The following is a 6,259-nucleotide window of genomic DNA, read 5'->3' as shown; positions in this document are numbered from 1 at the left end:
GTCAACAAACATCCGGCGACATTAGTCGATAGTTGCGAGTAAGATTTACCTCCAAAATATTAGTCTATCGTAATTACAGGCCTATGTCAACAAACATCCGGCGATTCACATAAACAAAAATGAGAGTAAAAATACAACTTTATTTGAGCTATTGTTAGTATTGAGTTAAATGATTTTACACGTGAGATATTTTAAGCCAAGATGATTGTGCCTGATGATTCATCTTTACTCAACGTCGTTACAGTTTCCATGGCAATATATTCCAGGCACAGGTAACGCCTAGTACTAGGGGTTATTAGGAGGCACTTGAATAGAATATATATTAACACTACTTAACTTCGCAAGGTCTATCCACATGAGTTGTGGCACACGTCGGTGATTATATAATTAAAGGCTATGTTCTTTTTTTATGATATCAGTATTCAAATTCGTTATACATTAAAAATTGTCCTATACTGAAATCTATAGTTGGCATAATGACTCCTTTTAGCTTACTTATTATTTGATGCGATTGAAAGAGAATAGAACTGTAGCTTGGTGGTTAAGATACTTTACTTCCAATTCGAGGTCGTTGGTTCTAATCTTATAGCTTTTAGGATACATAAGCGACTAATTTCGCCTAAAATGAGTCTGGTTTATACAGCATTAATTCTATAGTCTAATTCTAACCGATGTTGGACAAAAATAAAAGAAAATAGCCTATTAATAAGATAACATTTTAAAAATGAGAATGAAGAAATTTTTTTTTTTAAATTAGTAAAACCTTGCCCAGGCTCAGTGTTCTTATATTTTGGCCGATTTTAGGTTCAAAAAGTTATTTTGTTCTTACTTTACACACTTTCCAAAGTTGGAAAATGACTATTGTACAGCGCGGTATATTTCTGTACTGTATTATTGAGGGTATTACATAGTCACACCTGCTGCGCATTAGGTACAGATAAGATTTGTTTGTTTATCTATTAGTTAAAAAAATAAAAAGTTATTTGAACATTTTATCTCAGCCAGGATTCGTTCCTATTTTGTTCTAAATTTTAGCAATTTCAGTCTCAGCGTTCTTATATATAGTGTCATTGAAATTGTCATTCTTGTGCCCTTGTTCTTTTTGGTGACACAACCCAAAAGGAATTCCATTTATTCCTTCTTTCTGATTCCCTCTTCATTTTTAATTCATTGTTTGTCAGAAGTAATTAACTATTTTGGTCAACTACATTACTACAAGAGTCATAACCCTGCAGTAAATGCCATCACTGTGGATATTGCTTATTAACTTCAATTGAAATCAAGAAATACCAATAGCTTGAGACGAATGAAGATTTATTGTGAAGGAATTGTATCTCCTCCTCAAGTAGAATTCTTATTAGCACATTTTTTTCCGTTTGAATGGTCGATGTTAGGCCCCAAAGGCAAGGTTTGTTGAGAGGCACGTGGTTAAGCCTGAAGCCTCAAATGGCCTGCTTTTTCAGGGTTTCATTTGGTAATTAATTACATTGTAGTTATGTTCAATATAGCTTTGTTTGATCATATTATACAGTAAGGCAAGTATTTCACAAAACATATTGAATGACGAAGTCTGTAGAGAGATAAATGCCATTTAAATGAAAGTTGAAGCGATAAACTACACAATGTGCTCAGCTCTATGATCTTGACTTCATTGACTAAAAGTTATTAAATTTCGATCCTTAGTTCAATATATACTTAATTCTATAAGAAACTTATTACCAGAAGTACAGGATAAATTCAAACACACAGCATTGGTTGTTTGGATAACAACTACTTCCATATAGGCCTACCAAATCAACCAATTGAAAAGCACAGTAGGCCGTTGGCTGGTCAGAGGGTGTGGAGGAAGCTTTGAAGGTGAAGAAATTACATCCTAAGTCAATAAAAGCAGACATACACATCCACTGGTATGAGAGCAAAAGTTTCTTAAACTTAATACTCTTCTAATATAACTTGCGGTCCTGCATATCCCTAAAACTATTTTGACTGTGCAATTTAACTATGCATGGTCCTTAATTTTTTAGTTGAGGAATTTAGCAGTATTTATGATCAAAAAGTATTTGGATGTACCATAAAGGATTAACTAGCCATCACAATAGATTGGAATTGGCTACTTGTGTCACCAATTCCTGACCAATTGATACTTGGCATATTACACCGCACCTTAGTGGGAATTTGAAGGCTCACCAGATGACTTTATACAGTGGTGTATCTAAGCAGATGGGGAAAATGGGAAATGGGTGGGTTTGCATGCCCAAACAAATGCTTGTACTCTTGTAAAAATTATGAAAAGATTTTGAACAACTTTTACCAATTGGAGTCGATCTATTCGACTGAGTCCTTGCACAGCCCTGACCACGTTTTCCCACATCATGAAAGCTGCTTCATAACTCAGCCCATCAGTCGTCGCTTCATTTCATATTGGGTTGGTATGCTTGTGAAAACCCCAGATTTCTACAGGAGTCCCAAGTTGGAAGAATGGTCTTTCTTAACTTATTTAATTTTATTTTGCTGTGCATGGCAATACCCATTGGCACTGACTTCCGTGAGACGACTGATATTAAATAGTAAAAACATGCAAATTATTATGAATTTGTGGGAGATGGGTTACTTTTCGGGATTTTCTAGCTTCCTTCCTGGAGACTCCCACGACTTGGGATAAATGTTTATATTGCTGGTAGGTGGTCAGTGATCAGCCACAAATGTTAGAATGTATTGTGCCACATAATTAGGCCAAATAAAATAAATTGTTTGTTTGCCTTTCTTTTTAAAAAAATGATAAATAAAAAAATGAAAAAGTTTTTTTTATTTATTTTTTTTTTAAATACTCATCAGATGGAATAAAAACAACCCACAGAGGCCTAGAATGGCAATACAGTATCTTACATCAGACAACAACTTTAGACTAATTTGTAGGGCATCTGGCAAAAACTAAAAATATTTTTTTTTATAATTTGTAAAAAAAAAATCTAAAAAAAACTTATTTTAAGTTTTTTTGTTCCCCCCCCCCTATTTTTTCAGTGAGTTAGGGGCGGGTGGAGGAGGGCAAACAAACAATTTTTTTTTTGGCCTTATATGTGAGTAGAGTGAAATTCAGGCAACAAATTCCAGTGATTATTATTAAGTTATGATACATCATAATTTATGAGCTCTTTGATAACATAAAAATACAAAATTCATTGATTATTGAAATTATCTTTCATCAGAGTTCACTGTGACGATAAAATACAGAACAAAGTCCATTGTGATTCTTAATAGCAATTCATCATAACGTTTTATTCGTATGCTTCAATGCTGCAAATTTGTCCAAACAATAAACTCATCAAATACAGATCATGCTGCAAAATATAATCACAAATGCAGAATATGATAAATTTATTGCTGTCATCAAAATTATTGGAAACATTAACATACAAAGAAGATTATTTGTTTTAAATCATGTTACTATTAGAATATTACTTTGTATTAGGCAATGTTGCCTCCATTAATCATGTTTCATATTTTTCTTTCAATTATATAAATGTGGCACTATGTTCAAATGTTGTTATTGCCAATCACTTTAATCAGTCACCCTTTGTATTACATGTCAGGCAATTCAGTTTGATACTTACTAAAATGAAATGGAAATGAATGAATCGACAAATGAAGATTCACCTATAATAATAGAATATACTATAAGGAAATAAAGCAGAAAACAAAGAAACTTACATTTTGAGTTTACAACGATCACTGTTGTCTTGTTCACAATGACCGTGACACATAATGGTAAATTGTGTCATATGGATGGTGAGGTTTGTGATGCTGTTATACCTGATCCACCTCCTCTGCAATCCTGCCTTCAAGTTAATTTTTTCAAATAAAGTAAATTGAAAGATTGAATCTTCCACCATCTCTATTCAACATTGGTCTATTCACCCTGATGTAGATCGCTTCATTGACACGTTTCTCGAACCATCTCTGCTGTTAGATTTCTTGTTCAAAGTCTAAAAACATGTGAACACTGAGTTTACCAGATCACAGCTCCAACTTCGATGAGGCAACAATTCTAACACAAATCATATATATAATTGTCATGTCAACAATTAATTAATAATTATATTTATAGATTTTGTGTGATGTATTAAAAATTTATTTTATTTTATTAATTTCAGCATGAAAGTATAGAAGACAAAAGAACAAACAACAGATATAAAAGCCAAGAAGCAAAAGCACCGGTACGGTGTGCTTCTCCTGATTCTGGTGTTCTCTTTTGGTAAGTGACCATAGCAATGTCAGGTTGTATTCTGGGTAATGCATCAGGATTCTACAATTATAATATTTATAGATTTTGTGTGATGCGTAAAAATAAGGAATACACATTCCGGTGTTCTTTTCTGGTAGTGGTAAGTGCATAATGTAGATGTAAAGACCACAGCATTGTGTCAGGTGTATTCTGGATAATGCATTAGGCTTCTATTTTAATGCATTTAACATTACTGAAACGCTGTAGTAAGTTTATTAATAGGAACTAACCAGGGCAGTAGAACTACATAGCTGTTGGTACTGACATTAAACGTTAGACACATGATTCGTCAATGCCAAAAGGAAATACATAAGCAGTGATGATCGAAAGAAATGAATGGATAACATCACAGAAAACAGTATGTTTATTAACATAAGTGTAACTGTGGTTATTTCAGATTTGAGCTTGGGAGGCTAACTAGCTCTGTCCACACTATAACATTTTATGTGACAAATTTATGTGATGTGCCCATATATGGGCATGATGATGTCATATTACACCCAAATATGGACATATCAGGAGTTAATTGTCAAATAAAATTTTATAGTGTGGACCGACAGTGGCGTATCTAGGGTGCGTTGGGAAGGGGGAAGTGCACACCCCTCCAAAAATTACTCGCGACCACCAATCGCCCCCCCCTCCCCAAAATCACGGTCAAGTAGTTAAAAAATCACCTTATTTTGTGAATTAGCGCCCCTCAACTGATCATCGAGCCCCCCTCCCACTTCACCTTCGCGCTCCCACATCAGCACCCCAATTTCAAGACTTCTAGATACGCTACTGTGGGCCGAGTTTAACCAGGGCAGTAGGCCTACACATGTAGGTGCTGAAAGACATGTTACACACAGAATTTGTCAACGCCTAAAGCAAACACAGAAAGATGATTGAAGGAAATTGATGATTTCTAAAAATGTGCGAATTGCCTGAGTCCCCAACACAAGGTTGCTTGGAAAAACAATGATTGCATACTGTAGGTTCTATCTAATGATGGTGCGAGGGGCTAAATGAGCGAAGGCATTTTAGCTGAGGGCCACTAGGGCTCCCAGTGGGGGTCCTAGGGGAAGATAAAGCTCCCCAGGAAGCCACGAATAATGAATTTTGATGAAATGTTAGTCAGTCACAGAGAATCCACAAGTTTGTATGACCCGAAATTGCTTGACACTAAAGCTGGGGAGGGTGGCCCCGGCCCTAGGCTTCCGCAACAAGGGGATAATCCCCTCCCCCACTGGGTCTATCTTCAAGTTGAAGTCTCCCCATTTTTATGTGATGCCATTGAAGTTTAGAAAGGACAGGGGTGGGGATGCCTTGTTCCAGTTTTGATTTGCTGTATACTGTAGCTTAGAAGGTGGGGGTGGGATAAGGATTGTGGAGCATCAACATCTCTCCGCTCTGAACAATGTTAGGCGGTAAATCAAAATCCAAGGCAGTAGGTCTACACTTAGGTCATGGTCGTGCAAGAAAAACAGAAAGAATTTAGGAAATTATTTACATCTTTGAATAATATTTACAATTGATTATTTCACAAGATACAACTTCACACTTAACAAATTCCAGCTGACCCATTCACAATAACATCCCTCTTGATGCTGTTTGCCTACCAGACCGATGTCTGTGATGGTCAGAGGTATGTACATGATGGGTCTATTGTGTGTTGTATATGTGAAGTTTGTATACCCTTCCGCTATGTAAATTTGCCCCTGCGATTAGCCTTCCTGGAGGTAATTGTGGAATGGATTCTAGAGGGAAACTATTCAATTTATTGATCATTGCCAAACATGAGTTCAATGTCCTTGTTTTCAGTTGTTTTTGACATAATCATAGAGTCAACAAATAGAAGGTGACTGCAAAATCCTCAGCCTGGTATTTCATGGAGGAGACTACAGAGTATAGACTTGCCACAAGTCTCTTATTTTTTATTATTTTTCTCATTCTGGACAGCGCCACCAACGAGAAAGTTAATTTATAGACGGAATAAGC

The 6,259-nt window shown here is 35.7% G+C and overlaps 1 long non-coding RNA gene across 3 annotated transcripts in view; it reads right to left on the bottom strand.

The window, feature by feature from the left end:
- Nucleotides 1-3,022: 3,022 nt before the first annotated feature.
- The window catches only part of LOC117120046, a 19,541-nt gene continuing 16,304 nt past the window's right edge, over nt 3,023-6,259 (bottom strand). For all 3 annotated transcript variants that reach the window (XR_004447283.1, XR_004447281.1, XR_004447282.1), the window contains exons 4-5: nt 3,709-4,045; nt 3,023-3,338 (exon numbers count right to left, since the gene is read on the bottom strand). This is a non-coding gene — a long non-coding RNA (uncharacterized LOC117120046). The remainder of the gene's footprint in view (nt 3,339-3,708; nt 4,046-6,259) is intronic.

This window comes from Anneissia japonica, unplaced genomic scaffold, assembly GCF_011630105.1.
Source record: "Anneissia japonica isolate Jap-2015-1 unplaced genomic scaffold, ASM1163010v1 scaffold287597_len576451_cov177, whole genome shotgun sequence".
Lineage (NCBI taxonomy): Eukaryota > Metazoa > Echinodermata > Crinoidea > Comatulida > Comatulidae > Anneissia > Anneissia japonica.
This window is presented reverse-complemented; position numbering and strand designations above follow the sequence as displayed.